Source organism: Chelonia mydas, chromosome 3 (genome assembly GCF_015237465.2).
Source record: "Chelonia mydas isolate rCheMyd1 chromosome 3, rCheMyd1.pri.v2, whole genome shotgun sequence".
Lineage (NCBI taxonomy): Eukaryota > Metazoa > Chordata > Testudines > Cheloniidae > Chelonia > Chelonia mydas.
The window spans coordinates 63,411,285-63,432,477 of record NC_057851.1 but is presented as its reverse complement, the minus strand read 5'-3'; the positions used below and the strand labels follow the sequence as shown (position 1 = coordinate 63,432,477).

Below are 21,193 nucleotides of genomic sequence, written 5' to 3'. Positions count from 1 at the left end.
CTAAAGGAGCACTCATGGAAAACAAGGCTGTTGCAGAGAAGCTAAATGAATTCCTTGCATCAGTCTTCACTGTAGAGGATGTGAGGGAGAGCCATTCCTTTCAGGTGACAAATCTGAGTAACTGTCTCAGATTGAGATGTCATTAGAGGAGGTTTTGGAACAAATTGATAAATTAAACCGTAATAAGTCACCAGTCCAGATGGTATTTACCCAGGATTTCTGAAGGAACTCAAATATGAGGTTCTAGAACTACTCACTGTTGTACAGTATGTAACGTATCACTTAAATCAGCCTCTGTACCAGATATTCAGAGGATGGCTAATGTAATGCCAATTTTAAGAAAAGGATTCAGAGCTTATCCTGGTAATTACAGGCTAGTAAGCCTAACATCAGTGCCAAGCAAACTGGTCAAAACTACAGTAAAGAACAGAATTATCACAGATGAACACAACAGGTTGGAAAAAGTCAACATGGCTTTGTAAAGGGAAATTATGCCTCACCAATCTATTAGACTTCTTTGAGGGAATCAACAAGCATCTGGACAAGGGTGATCCAGTGGATATAATGTACTTGGACTTTCAGTAAGCCTTTGGTGTGGGACCTTGTCAAAGGCTTTCAAGCAAACTGAGCAGTCATGGGATAAGAGGAAGGTCCTCTTGTGGACCAGTAAGTTGTTAAAAGATAGGAAATTAAGGGTAGGACTAAATCATCAGTTTTCACAATGGAGAGAGGTAAATAGTGGGGTCCCCCCTGTACTGGGACCTTTACATATTCATAAATGATCTGGAAAAGGGGGTAAACAGTGAGGTGGTAAAGCTTTGCAGATTATATAAAATTACTCAAGATAGTTATGTCCAAAGCTGATTGCGAAGAGTTACAAAGGGACGTCACAAAACTAGGTGACTGGACAACAAAATGGCAGGTGAAATTCAATCTTGATAAATGCAAAGTAATGCACATTGGGAAACATAATTCCAACTATACAGTTAAAATGATGGAGTCTAAATTAGCTGTTGCCACTGGAAAAAAAAAAGTCCTGGAGTTGTCATGGATAGTTCTCTGAAAACATCCGCTTAATGTGCAGTGGCAGTCAAAAAAAGTAACAAGGTTAGGAACCATTGGAAAGGGATAGAAAATAAGACAGAAAATATCATAATGCCACTATATAAATCCATGGTGCACCAACACCTTGAATACTGAGTGCAATTCCAATCACTCATCTGAAACCCCCATCTCAAAAAAAAAACCAACAAAAAACAAAACAAAAAAACCCCCAGAATTGGAAAAAGTATAGAGAACAACAACAAAAATGATTAGGGGTATGGAGTAACTTCTATATGAGGTAAGATTAAAAAGACTGGGATTGATCATTTTAGAAAAGAGACAAACTACCAAGGGATATGCTAGAGGTCTATAAAATCACAAATCAGAGAGAGAGAGAATAATAAAGTGTTATTTATCCCTACACATAACACAAAAACTAGGGCGCACCCAATGAAATTAATAGGCAGCAGGTTTAAAAGAAATAATATGAGGTATTTCTTCCACAGATTGACTGTGAAATGTGTGAACTTGTTGCCAGGGGATAGTTGTGAAGGCCAAAAATATAACTGGGTTAAGAAAAGAATTAGATAAGTTTGTGGAGGATAGGTCCATCAATGGCTATTAGTCAAGATGGTTGGGACACAACCCCATGCTCTGGATGTCCCTAAACCTCCAACTGCCCAAAGCTGGGATGGATGACGGGGATGGATGGCTCAATAATTGCCTTGTTTTCCATTCCCTATGAAGCATCAGGCACTGGCCATGGTTGAAAGACAGGATAATGGGCTACATGGACCACGTATGATCAAGTATGGCCATTCTTATGTACAACTGATGAAGCAGCTTTCTCAGTAAATGTCCCCGCCTGGTGAACTTGCTTCCCAGGCTTTGCTTTCTACCAGAGCCTAAGTCAAACAAGTTCAGAGCTCAATATGTGCTGATTTTTTTTTCTTCACACTTATTTATATATTGGGACTTTGTTTTTCTGTTCATCCTCTTTTTTTATTGTTAAATTAAACAACAGCAACTAAACACAATCGTGCATAGATATTCCTGGGACCACCAACCCCCGCACCGCTGCCTCAGAAAGAGACTCAAATCCTTTCATATCCTGAACTGAAGGTAATAGAATGGGCAAGGTCTAGCTGACAGCATCAGTCAGGAAAACCAGCTCTGCTTCTCTGTGTCCCCCAGAACTTTACATTCTTTTATAGTGGGTTTATGCAATTTGTGTTTCACCACTTGCAAATAAGCACCAACCTACAATGGCAATGGGCACTCTAAAAATAACTCTAAGTAATTACTACTAATAGTATTTTAATATATTATCCAGTTATATGGTTGAATTTCCAGCATGGAAACTCAGTTATGGCTCTCAGAACAATTCATTTAAGGCTGGTCTACACTACCATGGTAAATCAAACTAAGTTACACTACTTCAGTTACGTGAATAACATAACTGAAGTCAGTGTAGCTAGACCCACTTACTGCGGTGTCTACACTGTGCTGTGTCGACAGGAGACGCTCTCCCACTGACTTCCCTTACACTTTTTGGGGAGGTGGAATACACATTGCATTGATTTAGCATGTCTTCATCAGACCCACTAAATTGACACCGCTGCATTGATCGCAGCAGTGCCAATTTAGCTGGTAGTGTAGACATGGCCTTAGATACAGACTGGTTTGCCCTGGAATATGGCTGCTGTGTGTTGCACCTGACAGCCTATGGCCCCAAAGACCATTTTATCAGGTAGTGCTTACCAGGATGTAGAGACATCCTACTCATTACCTCTTTCCAGCAAGAATGCCCCCCTTCCCTGCAGGCCAAAAGTGGGGTTGCATATAGCCACTTTGTAGGTTCTACTCTTACTGGGAATTTTCCTTATGCAATTGTCAGGTATTCCATTAAGCCAGATCTCTGGCACCAAATCAGCTGCTAAATTATGAGGGGAGGCTTCCAGCCCTATATTTTGGACATGCACCCAAGATGAGTTTAGGTTGAGTGTTAAACCTTAACATTTGGCATTTCCTGTCCTTTGAAAGCTTGCTTTCCAACCTGAAAGCATGGTGACATTCTGAAAAGTTACTGTGTGAAAATGGCATCCTGGAGTTCTGCGGCTATGATTCCTTATAGGTCGAGCACAGTATGGGGAAAAAGAAATTGGTGTAGTTTTCTTTTTTGGTGTGTGTGTGTGTGTGTGTGTGTGTTCATTTTCCACCCCCTGTCTACTGCTACAGATGCATGTTGTGCCTGAGATCTGAAAGTCTACCTTGGTTCTCTGCTTCTTACATATCATCCTCAGTAACCAAGGTTCTGCAGACTGAATGATGCCTTCAGTTACACTTGTGCAGTAATCTCAGTAAGTTTGCAAAGGTATAGCTCATTGTTTACTAAGTTCCAATTTTATGCACAAGGAGAAATAAAATACTCTTTTAGTTGTACGGTGATACCATCCTGACAGGTAAAAATCAGTATAAACTTATTATCATCACTAAAATCAATTGATGTGACTGAAAACACACCAGGGCAGAGCTGTGGAAAAAGAAAGTTCCATTTTTACAATCTCTTTTCAAAGTAAAAGCACACTTTAAAGTTACTTTAAAACCAATTATTTTTTCTCCAGGTTTGTTCAAAACAAAACAAACAAAAAACCACTGACCATACATAGTTAGATATTGTAAGATTGTGGTTTCAGTTAATGAAATGGAAAAAAGTTTATTTTTACATAGGTTGGATGGTAGCCTTTATCAGAGTATCTCCTATCAGATTTTAATTTTTTATTTATTTTAATGTGACTTATCTGTAGTTTTACAGACCTGTTCCATAAACCAGAGAGCTAAAGGTGCCTTATTATTGCTGGCAATTTTAGCATTTCCTTCCTTGTGCCATAACAGCAGAGGGTCTGTGAGGTTTCTCATTAAGAGACAAGTGCCAGATATTGACAGACTGCAGAACTTTAGCCTCAGGCTTTCCACAGTTGTCCACTAATTATTTGAGCAAAATAGAAGTTGTGATTTCTCAGAGGTCCATTTAAATAGCTCAGATGAGTTTAGAGAAGTATAACTTCCTAAGTGAAATGATTTTCATTAACAAACTAGAAAGTACAATGTTGTTAATTAAATTATTCAGTATAAGAATCTCCAACTTTTCTCTTAGATGTGTAAGAGTAGTCCCGGTTGGATTATTTCCTTGTTGGGAACAGGAAAGAGTAGACTCCTTTTCTCATGCCACCTCACATATCACGCCTGATGCAGTAAAACGCTTCCCCTTTTGCCTGTTGGGGCTTAGCTTTAAAAGGATTGATTTAATGCTGCATCAAGCTTAACATAGACATCCACCTCCTCCATGGTGATGCCTCACCCCAGCTCTCCATTTTATGATGTTAAAGAGGAAAGGTGAGGCTGACTATAGATTGTCTTTATTACTCTACTTAGATGTTCAGTCATCCCCAAAGCATGTTAATGTGACAGTGAGAATCGTTCATTTATTTCATTATGAAATATGTGACCAAAGAGTTGGAATGTGCTTGACCAAGCTTGCTTCTATTACTTCATTTTAATTACATCCTTTCATACAGGCATGTGAGATATGAACTGTGGTGCTGCTGCAGAGCAGACAGAGTTGTTTTGATTTCCACCATCCTGGCAAAAACCCACTGGAAAAAAACTCTCCAAGTATCTGTAAAATGCAAAACTCATAGTATGCTATTCATTTGGTAAGCATGTTTGTTTACCAAGCATAAAAACCACAAACACACAATTTCCCCTCCTTTTAGGGTAAAGATAGCACAGGTCCTTATTGATCTTTGTATCTGCAAAATTAGGGAGCAAGAGATGTAGCAGTTCTAGCTTTACAGGAAGTAATATATATAGAAGACTGGTTTGTTCAGTTGCGCTTTTTTGTGCAGTATTATGCTGGCCTGTTGGTATTGCTACCAACCAAATGTAACTTAATGTGACAAGAGTAAATATTACCACTTGTCCCATCTTGAAATGGATATTTATTTGAAATTGAAACTTTTGTAATGAGTAAAGAAAACCAAAATGACAGCTTCCGCCAGCGTTTGATGTCTTTGTGTTAACAATAATTTATGTATAAGTACTCTGTTCCTGGTATAATGATAAAATATATCTTAGAATACTTTGTGGTGTGGTGGTGGTGTTATATAGGATTGTTGTGAGCTGAGGACATTGAGATTTTTAGTGCTTGCTTGAGCTGGGAATACTAAGGATAAGTGTGGGGTTTGTTTCTAAAGGCATGGAATTTTTAAGGTCCTGTGGTGATGAGTACAGAGACAAGGTAGCAGACTTTTCAGGCATAATTCAGTGGTTTGATGACTGTTACCTGCCCGCCTGGCTTCACTGGGGGCTTCAGGGTGCAAAGTATGGTAATGAAGAAGTACTGCTCTAAATGACTGGATGTAAAGCAGGTCTACTTCCTAAAATTCTGGACAAGCTGTGAAGGGAGAAAACAGCCTTTGTTCCTTGACCACTTCAAGAAGCCTATACCCTTGCTTATTAGATCTCAGAGTGATTTACAAAGGAGGTCGGTATCATTAACCCTATTTTTACAGACGGGGTAAACCACGAAGTGGGTTTTGGTGGGGTGAGGTATTTCTTCTGACACGAGGAGATTGCCGTCATGTGTCACAAACAGCTTGTACATCCCATCACAGCCTGTAACTAGAAATAGAAAACATGTTGTATCCATCCTACTGGATCACTAACAGTGTTTTTACTAGAATTGTTTTATCTACACTGAATAAAAAATTCTGACCCTTCAGGGAAATACTTGATCCTTTCCCTTGGGCAAACTCCTCTCTCACATGTAAAAGCATGTTCAAGGAATACCAGCTTCTGAGAGCAGATTGGGAATGGCTTATCATAGACTAGAAAAAAGTACCGTCATGTGACCTATATTAGTTTATATATTGTTTCAGGTTTGTAATCTCAGCTTTAAAAGGGATAGTAGATTGATGGTGAGAAGATATGGATAAGCATCTTCACAACTGATTATGCATTGTCTTGGTCAACCTAAACACTTATGAGGGAAAGAGTTAAGCTTCTAGATAGTTCAGTGAAGCCTGACTGTGTGACTATTGACTAGTTTCGCTGCATAGCATTTAGTCAGTTTTTCTACAGATGTTCCATATACATAATCACCTGTTTGAATATATCTGAGAAAAAGGAATTCATCTCAATCGAGGATGTGACTTCATTTAAAACACTGAAGACAGAATAATCCATTGCATGTTTTAAAATCATTAGAATTTGTTAAAAGAATTATCTACTTGTTGGAGTGAGCTGATTTGTATTCTTTACAGAGCATGTGTTTATATTTGCTTTTCAGGGATTTTTTAGAAAGCACTGGACAGTGGAATTTGAATGAGACTCAAGCTGCCACAGTGCTTCATCTGTCTCCTCATTCACACCAGCAAGGACCATCACACTCACATTGTATTAAATCAGCAGTTCTCAAACCATGGATTGCAGCACCAAAGTGGGTTGTGAGTTCGTTTTTAATGGGGTTGCTAGGGCTGGTGTTAGACTCGCTGGGGCCCAGAGCAGAAAGCCCAAGCCTGAGACCTGCCATGGCAGGGCTGAAGCACAAGCCTGAGAAACTTAGCGTTGTGGGGACCCTGTGGCATGGGGCTCTGGGCAATTGCCCTGCTTCCCACCCCTTAAGGCCGGCCGGCCGTGTGCTTCACTTCCTCTATCAGGCAGGCGCCTGTCGGAACTGTCTGAAATGGTTACCTAGCAACCAACTCAGCGTGTGTTGTGCTTGAAGCCAGTCTGAAAAGTTGCTGTAGAAATAATTTTCGCAATGGACCGTTTTTGGAAGAAAAGCGGAGGAAAGGGGGGTAATGAAGAGGAATTGACTGTCACTTGCAGCAAAAGAAGGGCTGACAACGAGGATCCAAACAGCAGTAAAATACCAAGAAACCACAATGAGGAGTATGGATTTGCATGGACTGATTTTGAGGAGGACCCATGGCCACAACGCGGGGCGTGCGTTGAAGTGTTGGCAAAGGAAAACTTAAAATTGTCTAAAATGTTGCGGCACTTGCAGACATGGCACAGTTCTCTTCAAACAAAACCTCTCGATTTTTTTTTTTCCAGCAAAAGTTGAGAGAACGACAGAGCCAGAAAACAGTACTGAAAACGGAAGCTACAACAAATGAGAGAGCCCTTGAGGCATCTTTTGCTGTGACATACTGGATAGCTAAAACTGGTAAACCGCACATGATTGGAGAAATTTTTTCTGCCATGTGCCAAGGAAATGGTTTTGATAATGTTGGGACAAGGTGCAGCAACTCCATTTGATTCAATTTCCGGGTCTAATGACACTATTGCCAGGAGTATTGAGAATATGGCAAATGACGGGACTGAACAAGTGATCGCCAAACTCAGGCAAAGTCCTTTTTTTCCATTCCACTTGATGAAATGACAGATGTGTTGGGGGCTCCTCAGATGCTGCTATAATGTAACATCTGAGAACGATGAAAAATTCCGAGAGGAATGTATGTTCTGCTGGCCATTACCACCACGTGCTACAGGGGGACGCTTTTGTCTCTGATTCTGGCTTGGAATGACAGTGCTGTGTACGAATTGGCAGTGATGGTGCCTGTGCAATGACTAGAAAAAACAACAGGCTAGTCACCTGAGTGCAGGCTGTTGCACCACAAGCAGTTTGGACTCACTGTATTATACACAGGCAAGCGCTGGTGGCAAAAAAATACCACCTATTCCGAAACAAGTTCTCGATGAAGCTGTTTGCACAGTCAACTTCATCAAGAGCAGATCAAAAAAGTGTACGTCTGTTTGGAGTTTTGTGTGATGATATGGGAACTGAGCACCATCAGTTACTTTACCATACAGAAGTTCGGCAGCTATCTCGGGGAAAGGTTCTCAATCGTTTGTTTGGGCTAAGGGAGGAAGTGAGAATTTTTCTTTCATACAAAGATTCCCCGCTGGCTGAAAAGTTTGCAGATCCCAAGTGGCTTGTTTTGCTAGGTTACCTTGTGGACATTTTTGGATGCCTACATTTGCTAAATACCTCACTTCAAGGGTGAGACACTTCCTTGTGTCTCACTGACAAAATTGAAAGTTGGATCAAGAAACTTTCCTTGTGGTATGGTCGTGTAAACAGTGACAGTTATGAAACTTTTTGTTTGGTTGTTTTACTGAATGACTTTTTGGATGAAAATGCCTTGCCCAAATCATGACTTGCAACCCATTAGCATCAGCCACCTGGAAAGCTCTGAACTGCAGTTTCAGGACTATTTCCCTGAAAAGGATCAGAAACAGAGGTGTGGATTAGAAATCCCTTTAATGCAGAAGTGACTGCAAGTGCTGTTATGTCACTTGCAGTGAAAGAAACATTAATGGACCTTTCCTGTGATGAGACATTGATGCTGAATTTTTTCTGAACAACCTCTTGCTAACTTCTGGATTTCTGTGCAAGAAGACTATCCAGACCTGTCATCTACAGAATTGAAAGCACTCATGACAGTTTCATTCACCTACCTGTGTAAAGCTGGCATTTTAGCACTGACTTTACTGAAAAACAAATACAGGGCCTGTCTCGCTGTTTAAGATGATCTCCATCTTTACCTCAGCCATGCAGAGCCCCACTTCAAGGATTTGTGTTCCTCAATACAAGCTGACCCCTTCCATTAGGTAAATATTTATTTTTATTTTGTACTGCTGGATATAAAGATTGTTTTGTGATTGTATTGTGAATTTAAATATTGAGCAGCTACTTTTTCTAGATAAATAAAAATGCATTACAAGACTGTAACATATTAACTATTCTAGAGTAACAGAGGGCACCGGGGTTATGTAGTAATTTTTGTTGTCGGGGGGTGAGGGGAGGGTCCACGGTGCAATGAAGTTGGAGAACTGCTGCATTAAATAAAAGGGAAGCATATAGATTCATGCAGCCTGTTACACAGAGAAGTCAGAGGTGTGACTAGCACTTGAAATTGGAGTCTTGCCAGAAGAATTCTTTCTTGGGTGACCTAAAAGGGACAGCTCTATGATCCCCTTATCTCTCTCACTTCACAAATAAAGGACTGTGTTTCATGGTGACATAGTGGTGATGTAAGTCATCGGACGTAAGTAGCACTGTAGTGTAACTTGTGCTAACTTGGCATTCAGCGGCTGTGCAAATCAAATGTCACTGACATCTCTCTGGTATTTTGTAGTGACCAAAACTGACCCCAGTATAAACAAGTAAAACTCTCATCTCTCATTTTGATGGTACCTGCTTACACCAAAGCTGAATTGAGTTCTGATAGTGTTACTTAAATTAGGGTAGGACTACTTTAATATCTATCCTCCTGGTCTTTCTCCTAGTACAATACCCTCCTTTTCATCCCTGTAATATTACCCACATTTCTATTAAATTTTGTGAATATTACCTATAATTCCTTATAGCCATTCCTGTATGAGTAACTCCCTTGAAGATCAAGGGATATTGAGGACTAGGTTGTGAAATCCTTCCTCGTGTTGAACAGTACCTTATTGCACCGGTTGTTCAGCTGAAGACACGTCTGTCGGTTTGAGTAAGGCTGTCAGAAGCTGGCCCAGAAAGAGTAACCCTAAGGTTACCAAAAGGAAAAGGTAGACATTATGTAAAGACAAAAATCCACATGCTTAGAGGAACTGCGTTCTCTCTCAGTATGTTACTTAATCCATCAAGAGAGGGCAATTGTAACTTGATTCTATTTATCTTAATTTCATTTTAATATGTTGTTTTAAACTTCCATTAAATCCAGAGGTGATAAATGTGCTTAGTTCCTAAAACTATAAATTATCATAGATGAGAGCCCCTATCGTTTGAAGTTATAGTTTGTTTTAACTAATTTAAAGAATTTCAGATGTAAATAGGGATTTATAATCCAAGCACGGTGTGAGATGCCATTCCCAGCTAAAATCTGCAGCATTTGTTCAGAACGGCACAGCTGAGTGGACAGAGTGGTGTAAAATATCTTTGCTCTGTTTTACTAATTACTACATGGCTGCCAAAGATACAGGCAGAGAGATAGGACTTCAAGGGATGTGCTGGTGTTAGACTGCAGAGTCTCTTTCTGAAATTAGTGAACATGAAAGGAATGTGTTGTGAGCTCCTATCTACTGTTTATCTATGAGGGCCCAGCAGATAGTGAGCTTGACAGTGAAATTCTAGCACTGAAACTGATGAAATGCCAAAGTTTCCTTAGTCCCTGGGACTGCACGGTGTATCTTTTCTTGCTTCATAAGGGAGTGACTGGTATTTGAGTACTGATAACAGCAATCTTTCTGGTGATGCTGAGTTAGAAAAGACATTCCACCAAAACAAACAGCAGAATAACTTACAAAACTTCTTTTTTAAAGTGGCAACCCATATGCAGTCTCACAATATATTAATCTCTTAAGTAGGACACAGAATCTGATGGCAGTCTTAAAGTCTACTGTAGGAAAAAGCAAGAATCCTTCATCTTAATTTGTTTGAAGCTTGAGGCAGACATGGTAGAGAGTGGGGGAAGTGTGTTTTTGTTATATGCTTGTAAACTTACTAAAGTTTGCAGAGGGAAGTCTTACACATATAGTTTAAAACGGTCACTCAGAATACGGAAACAGTACTAAAAAAATTAAAATGAGTTTTTTTTTTGTGTATTTTTAAAGTAAGTCTCTAACCAGGCAAAAAATCTTCTGCACCTACATTTAATGTACTGTTTACATTCTTTACTGTCCTTCCTTTTTAGGTTCTTTACTCATGCACTACACATTAGGGCATCTGGGAGGGTTTTTTTGTTGTTTTTTTGAGGGGGGGTTAACTGGTAACTGAAGTGTGAGAGTCACTTAATGGCCATTTCTCAAAGATACTATTAACTGATTGTTGTTCAACCACTATTATTTATTATATTGATATTTATGACATCATTTAAAAACCACATAGGTGCATACACTTGAACTATACATTCCTTTCCTTGAATATTACAGTCTTTACACTCTGGTCAGTGGAAGAGCATGTCCATCCATATAGATCTCAATAGTCCATTGTTGGAGCCCAATTTTCTTCAAGTGTTTCCATTACCCTTCTCAGATAAAATGTAACTTGCTCCATGAGTAAATATGATTTTAAACAGTCTGTTGTCTACTGTATGCATGATCTTTTTTGCTCTTAGTAGCATAAACAAACATGCTAACTTATGAACTTTACTCAAATGAGTGCCTGTAAATACACCTAAATGTTTAAGCATATGCATAATAGAAAACAGTAATATCTGTCATGTAATATATGTCCTGTACAAGGGATGCATTTCACATTTCACCCAGCTGTTCTGTGTCTAATTTTTATGTAATGTAACTTTCGAGGTGGTGAGCAGGGAGGAGAGAGAGAGACAACTTGTGTAAAGGAAAATTTGTATTTCTCTCAGTTCATTTGCACTGATCATTTTTATAACTATCCCTCACAGCACAAAACCATTCCATTTCAGATACTATTATATTTACATCTTCAGACAACTCCAGTAAATTTGGCTGCTCTCCCTTTGTTGCACTAAAAAATCTACTAGTCAGTTGGTCCCTGAACCAGACAGCAGATCATATGGAAACTCCTGGGTCAGGTACACTAGAAGTTATTTAAACACTCATTTTTATCACCATTCATCTACCCATAAGGATAATGGAAAATTTCTCCATATTTCCATACACAGTAAAGTTTTATATTTAATTCAAACATTTTGTGGTTGGTTAAATATCTCATGGTTCCCCCAGCAATCAAAATGGGGAATCAATTCCTACAGAAGAAATAGAATTTCCACAAGAGAGAGCTTCTGGTTTAGTGATTCTAATTTTAAACCCGAAAGACAGATGAACTTTTGTATGGTGTGGCAGAGTAAATATTGATTTTTACTAGAGTGGTAACAGACTAGAAGGTCATCAGCATGAAGCTAAACTTTTTGATGTATCCTGTTAATAGAACTAAGTGAATACGGGATTTGTAGCTTTGCTGGCAATTCAAAAAAAATCTAAAATTTCATTTTGGGCAAAATGAAACATTTTGTTTGACTTGAAACAAAATTTTTCATTTACATTGAGCTTTTTTGTAACATTTTATATTTTAATAAAATACAAGGAAATTTTGAAACCAAATGTTTCAAATTGAAATATTTGTTTTGTTTGAAATGTTGAAACAAAACATTTTTTGGAATTTTTTTTCGGCTGCAGCACTTTGACAAAATTGACATGAATTTGTGAAACATTTGTCATTGAATCTGGAAGTTTTGATGGAAGGCAAGGGAGTGGGGAAGTTTTGGTTGAAAATTTTTGCCCAGCTCTACTTCTGAACCTTGATGCCATCAATGTCATTCTCTTGTCTTACTAAAACTGCCAGTGGTTCTATAACCATATTAAATGGCAATGGAGGCAAGGAGCACCCCATTCAGACTCTCTTGAGCACCTGCATGGAGCACCATTGCTCCATGCTGAGATCATTGTAGGATTGAGCCTTATTATTAGAATGCACTAGTCTACGGTATTCTAATGAGTTGACTGTTATATATTATAACATAACAGTTGAAATGATAAAGTCAAAACAAAACATTTCAACTGTATCAAAAAGAAATGTTTTGATAATTTCCCATCAAAGTTTGATACACTCCCGTGAAACATTTCAGTTTTGTCAGACCAGCCTTTTCGAACAGAAAACTGTTCCGACAGAAAATTTCCAGCCAGCTTTATTTTGAACAATGACAGTGTGTACTAAGGAGAAGTGAACTCTTGACTAACTTCACTGAGCACAGTGTGGCATGTGTGTATTAGACTGGAGAATCAGACCATTTTTATATAATAAAATATACCAATTATCTACTCTTTTATACTAGTTTTAAGCCAGTATGAAAAGCATTGATTTCAGTGGAGTTACACTGGTGTAAAAGCAGAGTGAGGAATCAAGTCCATTACATGTAGTTATATATAAGGAGCTGTTACAGTTGAAAATGTTCATAGAGCCAGACGCGGCCAAACAGAATTCCTACCAATCATCTGCAAAATCTCTCTAGATTTGTGAAAATGTTTCAGCTGTCTCAAAAAATTTAATATAACATCGTTATAAAAACCTTAATGACAGAAAAGCAGCTTCAAAGATGTTTATACCGTCCACCACTGAGCATTTATCATTTACTGAGTAAAACTGCAGCTTATCCTCTGGCAGATACCACAGTGTTTTCAGACAAAATGCACAATGTTTGAGCACTTTGCTGAAAGTTTCCCTCCTCCCCAACCCATCTCTTAACTGGCATGTGAGTATAATACTAGTTTGTGGTAGCTATCGTTTCTGTTCCTTTTAATAGTAAATATTAGAAACAATTTTAGAAGCTCACTGGTACTACAGTTTTTGTTTAGCTGGATATATAATCAGAAATAATCAGTAAGATCACCAGGCTGTTTTTGTAAACATCCATACATTAAAGTTTATGCATTTCCAGTCTACTTCATAACTGAGACTGTCAAAGTTTTGCTAATCTTCTAGTCTGTTGACCTTAAACATACAGTACAAAAGGACTATACAGAAATGAATATTTTTGTGGAAAACACTGGGGTACTTGACAGGTGACTTTATTAGAACATAGGCAAATTAGAACACCAACCTCTTCTCTATTACACTCGGTTATACACCATACTTGAACACTGAGCAAAATAAAGATTTCCTCCCTCATAGAACAGATCTGCGGTACGATGTGTGAGGACGAATCTGTAAATTTAGAATGGGGGCAGATTAATCTTTTAATCTGATGATGCCCAATCTAACCAAATAACAAGAATACTACTTCTGTAAGTGAAGAGATGAAGTGCAAGTGGGCTAACTGACACTACCATTCTTCTATCAAATAAACTGCCAAGAGACTTTAGTAACAAGTCTTTTATGTATAAAAAGATGTGCCTAATCTGCACTGTTCTTGGAGGATTTGTACAAATGGGGTCAATTTAAACAAAAAAAAATAAAAATAAAAAACTGGGCAAGACGGAATCCCAGATAGGATCAAATTTGTCAATTTCACAGATGAACTGAATCCCATATCATGCCAAGTTAAACTACTTTGCCACTTACACCCAAGGTGTAATTTACATACATCACTGCTGAATTTGGCTCATTGCTTTTATTTCCCCCCCACACACATGCACACACCCATTCCCACAATAAGCGGTCTGCTCTTTTCTGATAGCCTGTAAGGAACAGAGACTGGTAATTGTTGTATTTTTAAACAATAATTAGAATTGTAAATTAGACAGTTAACTAATGTTGCCCATAAGAGAGGTATGCAGAGTCCATAGTCTTTGCATAATTTTTCTACAATGATTATTTAATGAAATTTGATATGGGCTTATTTGGTTAAATTTTAAAAGGGTATATGTAGGGTGGGGAATAATCATTCTGTTATTCCCAGAAATTCTAGTATATTTTTCCTCCCATTCTGAGATTTATATTTTGTGATAGAACACTAAAATCTGCTAATTAGGGAGTGGAGAGAAGCAAGTGCCCCTCTGAGTCACTCCTTCCAAAGACTGTAAAGCTAAAGTCTTGCTGAAGAAAAATATTTTTTTGAAATGTTCGCAATGTAGTCACTCTGTTTTAAAGCACAATTGACATAACCTCTCTCCCTTTCAGACCTCTCCAGCAACAACAACAGTTAAATACATGAGTCAGACATGAGGGCTTATTTTCCCCCAGTTTATTCAGCATAACAGGGTAATTGTCCAGGCTGTCATTAAACTGTTGCCATCAAGAGCCCAATCCTCCAACTGCTTAAGCATATGAGTAGATTGACATAGAAGAGCAATCCCATTGACTTAAGTGTGACTGCTTTTTTGTGTGTTTGCGTTTGCAGGCTGGATCCATTGTGCTTAAAATGCTGAATATCCCAGGTGTCTAGTGGTTGAATACTAAAAGCTCCAGCAATGTAAAAAATGTAGAGAACTCCAAACACAAATAGTAAAATATACTGATAGAACTTTGAAAGTAAACAAACACTTAAAAACCCTCACGATACTAAGGATTGGGGGAGGGATAGCTCAGTGGTTTGAGCATTGGCCTGCTAAACCCAGGATTGTGAGTTCAATCCTTGAGGGGGGGCTATTTAGGGATCTGGGGCAAAAATGGGGGGTTGGTCCTGCTTTGAGCAGGGGGTTGGACTAGATGACCTCCTGAGGTCCCTTCCAACCCTGATAGTCTATGACTGGTCTATGCTACAAAGTTAAGTCAGCTTAAATGGTTCAGGGCTGTGAAAAGACCCCACTATGTCAACAGAAGAATTCTTCCATCAACCTAGCTACTGTCTCTGGGAGAGGAGGATTTACTACACTGATGACCCTTCTGTCGCTGTAGTAAATGTCTGTGCTGCTGTAGAAGTTCTAGAGTAGACATAGCCTTAACTGCATGTCTAGGGCCTGATTCTGCAACCCTCAAAAACAAAAATAGGCCAGTTGAGGTCAATGGAACTACTCAAACAAGGGCTTCAGGATTGGGCCCAAAGACTATGTTGCTAAAATAATTCACATTTGCTGTTTAAAAGTTATTTAACACCTGTTTGTTAACACTCTAACCTATTAATTTCAAAGAAATACAGCTGGTTGAAAGTGGTTATTATGTGTGACTCAAATACCATTTGATTCTGGAAGACCTAGTTATTGAGAAGAATAAATAGACAATTCTGCTTGCATCTGTAGGTCCTTCATTGGTCTCTACTTACAAGTACACTTGCAAGCAAATGACTCATTGAAAATAGGATCTCTGCTTCTGAAGGGCCAGATTATAGCTTGGTCCTTTTGTGCACGAGATGAGACATTTAAGGAGCCTTCAGCCTCCTCCTATTGTGCCTCTATATGAAGGCACAGGTCACAGTTGCAGTCTTCACACTTTCCTGAGCAGTGCCAATGGACAAGAGGCAAAGTGGAGCCAGGGATCTGTCCCCAGTGCTCCTCAGAGCTACCTATCAAGGCAAAAGGGAGAAAAGAAGAGTGTTCTGAGTCTTGATTGGATAGGGAGGCAAAGAGGAAATCTTTAAAATTCAAAATAAATAATGTATATAATGCCCCTGATTTTCCACTGTGAGGTACTTAATTGTATCCTGTTCTGTCTTGAAAAGAAATCACAAATGTATTTATTTCGGAAATGAAGTAGGCTAATGTTGTAAAATAGCAATTAGTTGCTGTTGAATCGTGATGAGTTTTTCAATACCGTCTCACTGCCGTGAGTTCAGATATAAATAAATAAGAGTATATCCTTTACCTTCAGATTGTCGTGGCAAAATGTGAGGACCCATTTTAGCCTTATTTATTGCCTGTTGATCCATGTATAGTGGAAAAGAATGATTCAGGATTATTGCTTCCAGTAGCAGCTGCAACAGGCATACAAATGATAAAATATCCCTGTTATTTGAGGAGAAGCAAAAGCTGTGGACAGCCAGCTATTTAAAATATTTCCAAAGAGTAATTCTCTTAGTAAACCTTGAAATGACCTTAATTATCACTTGGAGATTAGGATTTAAGAAAGCTGCTTCATTTTTTACAGTACCTGGCATACCAACGCTGTCTTCCCTTCTAGATTTGCAGTACTTACTGGAGAGAGAGAGAGAAGAAAATATGAAGCAGGACAGGGTTGCAAGGAACAGCAAAAATAAGCAGACTTCTTTAGAGAAAATGTCCGTTTGGTTCTGAGAAGAAAGCTGGTTTGGGGATAAAAGCACAACCTGGATTCTATTCCCAGCTCTGCCCACAGACATCCTATGTGATGTTAGGCAAGTTGCTTGTGCAGTGTTGCCAGCCCTCACAATATTTGGCATTTTACTTAAAACCCCAGCTCTTGGAAACAGAGTGATGATGTGAGAATCTCAGCTTTCATTTAAACAAATAAATTAATAGCTTTTATGGTTCCAGAGAAAACCTAGAAAAGTGACCCAAGCGTACCCTGAAGGCTCAAAGTAGAAGGCAAATTTGGAACCCAATTTTGGCTTAAAAATCACAAGTTGTTTTGTTTTTAATCTCAAGATTTGCAGAGGCACGACTCATTATTTAACATTTGGGGTTAGCAATACTGCTTATGTGCTTTGCTTCCGTTTTCTTCTCTCCAAAATACCTCACAGGGGCTTAAGGCCATAATTTGCAAATGCTGGAACATGTGCTTAATTTACACATGTAAATGCCTTTGAAGTCAATGGGGCTCCTTTTTCTGTGTGTAAAGTTAAGCACGTGCACAGGCTTGTCAGATTGATGCTTTAATCAGCCATGTTTGTTAAGTCCTGTGCAGTAGAAGGAATGCGCTATAGTGTGTGATGATATCAATGAATTTAAGATTCATTTTCAGAAGATCATCAACTTATGAAACACAAAATGCGAAAGCAGAGAGCTGCATGTTTAGAGGCAGGTTACCTGCCCTTTAAACGAGTAGCAAACAGAACTTCTCACTGTTTGGCTTTGTTCATTTCCGCTGAGAATAACATCTCTAATACCAACTAAAGAAAACTATTGCTACAAAAAAAAAATTCTGACCGCCTTGAGTCAAGCTATGATAAGTCACATTCCACTGGTCCAAACCAAATGATGGGAGTCTCCCAAGTTTGACTGCACTAACATTCTCAGAATGATGTGACCTTGTTGACATTTTTAATTGTATTGAAATAATTCTTCCATATGTCCCCTTGCACCTTGAATTTCTTCCTTGGCCTGTTCTGCCATGCCTCCATCCTCCTTGTAAAGAATCTCTTTACAACACACATTTCATAAGGGCTATAATGGCAGTCCCCTCTAACTCTGCTAGCATACGCAAAAGAGCAAAAAATGGTACATTAAAATGCATGCTAAAGGTCGCCACTTGCTTATCCTCCACATGTTGCACTTGCTCCTTGTCTGTAAGAGTGCAAACTTCTCAGGGCAGGGACTTTGCCTCCTGTAAATTGCCTTGGGCGCTTCTGATTCATTAATCATAAATAGTATTATTGCATTTTTAAAGCAAAGGAACACTGACTGACTTCTGGGGATTTTTAAAAGCAGAAATGTCTTATCTTAAAATGCTCTCCTGACACCCACCTCACTAAATATTTTACAAAGGCTAAGGAACATGTGTTTTCTTTGTACGGACTATACTGTTAGAATGGTTAGGAATGAAATTAGCATGGAAGAGGTATTGCATTTGTACGTGTGGGGGAAGGGGGAAGAGGAGTCGCATTAAATCTCCAAAGCAGAAGAATATAGTTGCCAGACCTAGGAGTTATTGAAAGAACAAGACATTTTGATCTCCACCTTGAACAGTCATCCTCATTCAGGATAGAGCTATTACTGAGCTATGTATTTAAAATCTGTAGCCTTGATTACTAATATGTTTTCAAAGCTGTATCATCAACAAGACAGCAGAACTTGTTGTGCAGTTTTCTGCTATCTATAATGGTCTCTCATCACCTCCTGGCAACAATGCTAGCCTTGACTGGCCATTTGTCTGCTTTTTCCACAACAGTCTTTGCTCCTTCCTCCACAACACTCTTGATCTTCCTCCTTGAATTGGTTCATAAGGCCACAACCCTCGCTTCCCTGAAGCCCTTCATCAAGAGCTACATTTTCCACAAGCCTACAAGGAATTGGCCAGCTAATAATGGCTAGGTTGAAAGGAAGTCAGATAGAACTGATATTTACTAAAAAGAAATGTAAATAATGGATGAAATCCTGGCCTTATCAAAGTCAATGGAAAAAACTCCCAGTGAACTCAGTAGGGACAGAATTTCACCTAATATGTAAAAATTATATAGATAAATTAGATATAGTTTTGATTCTCATTCTCCCCCACATTTTATATATATGTTGTCTGAGCCTGAGTGCTCATCAAGACAAGGCCTGTGTCTGCAGACAATACCAAGTATTTAGTAGATGCGAATTGCTAATATTAAGCACATTATACAGCAGGAAAGAACTCTTATCAATTTGTTCTTCTGCAATGTATTATACTGAAGAACTGTAAGGTGATAAGAAATATTCCAGTTATACCTTTACCCATGAAAGCCTCTTGGTAGCTAAAGTTACAGCCAGGAAAATATATCAAAAGGGTCTTGATATTTAAAAAAACCCACCTTTCTGTTTTTCTTAATCTATTTAAAAACAAATTCATCTCTGCTCTTCCCTAAAGATCAAAAAACTATAAAGATTCTCTATAGACCTTGACACCTATGTTAAAATAGTGTCTTTCCACTTAACTCTTATGGTTTGAATTTATGCCATACTTCATCACTGTACTCAGCTGCCTGAAATTAACCAGCAGTTATTGTTTGCATTATTTCAGGGAGCCTACAGCGAGGGAGTCAGTATGTGGTAGACAAAGTACGCACTTTGCCACCAATCACAAGTGGTGACAATACAGTGTACACTTCATTGCTGGCTGTCATCACTCTCAACAAGACATTTCAGTGGTGTTGAGCTTTGAAATCAGATTTCAAGGAAACAAGAATCCTCAGGATTGTGGAATTTAAAGTTGGTCTGTATCTTCAAAGCAGTCTGTGCAACTAATGGGCCATATTTTTGTTAAGCTACATCTGTAACTCTTAAGATTCACTAAACTGATCACAAGGGTAGGGAGAAGAAAAGAGAACAGAGAGACTTGATCAAGGATGAATTTTGGATACATTGTGTGTTTAAAAACATATTTGCCTTTTCCTACATGAGGAGCTGAGCATGGTAGAACTCTGGCTAGAGCTCCTGTGACACTGGTACATTGAAAGGCCTCATCACAGACATGTCAATTCTCCCTCACCACAGGGGAGAAGTTTCTTCTTTCAAGTAACCCTTCTGGCTTTGTTTGTTCACTCCTCCATTCCTATTTTCAAAGAGCAGGAGGAAAGATAGGATTACAGGAGATCATAGGCCATTGTTATGGTCCAGTCACTCCAGAAGGTACACCAAGATATAGGAGACCCAGGCAAGCAAGACTGGGGAAAGAGAGAATAAGGGTCAAACCCAAGCCTTTCGAGGAACTCTTTATCCACACTCATATGAAGTATTGACAGAAATGCAAAACTAATCACTTATCTTATCAGCTTTACAGTTTAATAAGTTTGATGAGCACCTCAAAAAGGAAATAACTCTCTTAAAGTGATGGAATATATTCTTGGTAAGTATTCTTTTAAGGGGAAAGCCATTTTTTTTAAAATTAGTACGGTGAATTATAACCTCTTCTCCGGGATGGGGGAAAAGTAGTCTGGTATTGCTGGAAGCCTGCAGTAGCTTTGGTGTTCCTATGTACTGCATTGTAATGATATACTGTCTATTTTTGTTTCCAGAGTTCTTTGTAATTGGGATGCCTTTGTCCTATAACTGTGTGTCTAAGGAAAAGTGGTAGGATCTGATATGGTAGGACCCAGGAAATAAATACTCTCAATATATTTGTGTGTCACTTGGATAACAGCATGCCCCATCAATCTATCAGAATTCTTTGAGGGAGTCAGCAAGAATATGGACAAGGGTGATCCAGTTAATATAGTGTACTTGGACTTCTCGAAAGCGTTTGACGAGGTTCTACACCAAAGGCTCTTAAACAAAGTAATCAGTTATGGGATAAGAGGCAAGGTCCTCTTGTAGATTAGCAACTGGTGAACAGATAGGAGACAAAGGGTAGGAATAAATGGTCAGTTTTCACAGTGGAGAGAGGTAAATAGCAGGGTCCCCCAAGGATCTGTACTGGGACCTGTGCTGTTCAACATATTCATAAACTATCTTGGAAAAGGGTGAACACTGAAGTGGCAAAATTTGCAGACTACACAAAATTACCTGAGATAGTTAAGTCCAAAGCTGACCGAAGAGCTTCAAAGAGATCTCAATAAACTGAGTGACTGGGTGAAAAAATGGCAGGTGAAACTGTGTTGACAAATGCAAAATAATGCACATTGGAAAACATAATCCCAACTATACATATAAAATGATGGGGTCTAAATGAGCTGTTACCACTCAAGAGAAAAACGTTGGAATCCATTATGGACAGTCTCTGAAAACATCCGCTCAATGTGCGGCAGCTGTCAAAAGAGCGAACAATGCTAGGAAAGGGCTAGATAATAAAACAGAAAATATCATAATGCTGCTATATAAATCTATGCTATACCCACACCTTCTATACAATATGCAATTC

General features: G+C 38.8%; 1 long non-coding RNA gene across 1 annotated transcript; it reads left to right on the top strand.

The window, feature by feature from the left end:
• Positions 1–256: 256 nt before the first annotated feature.
• LOC122464988 lies at positions 257–20,619 on the top strand. The gene is made up of 3 exons (XR_006289472.1): positions 257–592; positions 5,340–5,344; positions 20,584–20,619. It is a non-coding gene; the product is annotated as an uncharacterized LOC122464988 (long non-coding RNA).
• Positions 20,620–21,193: the final 574 nt, after the last annotated feature.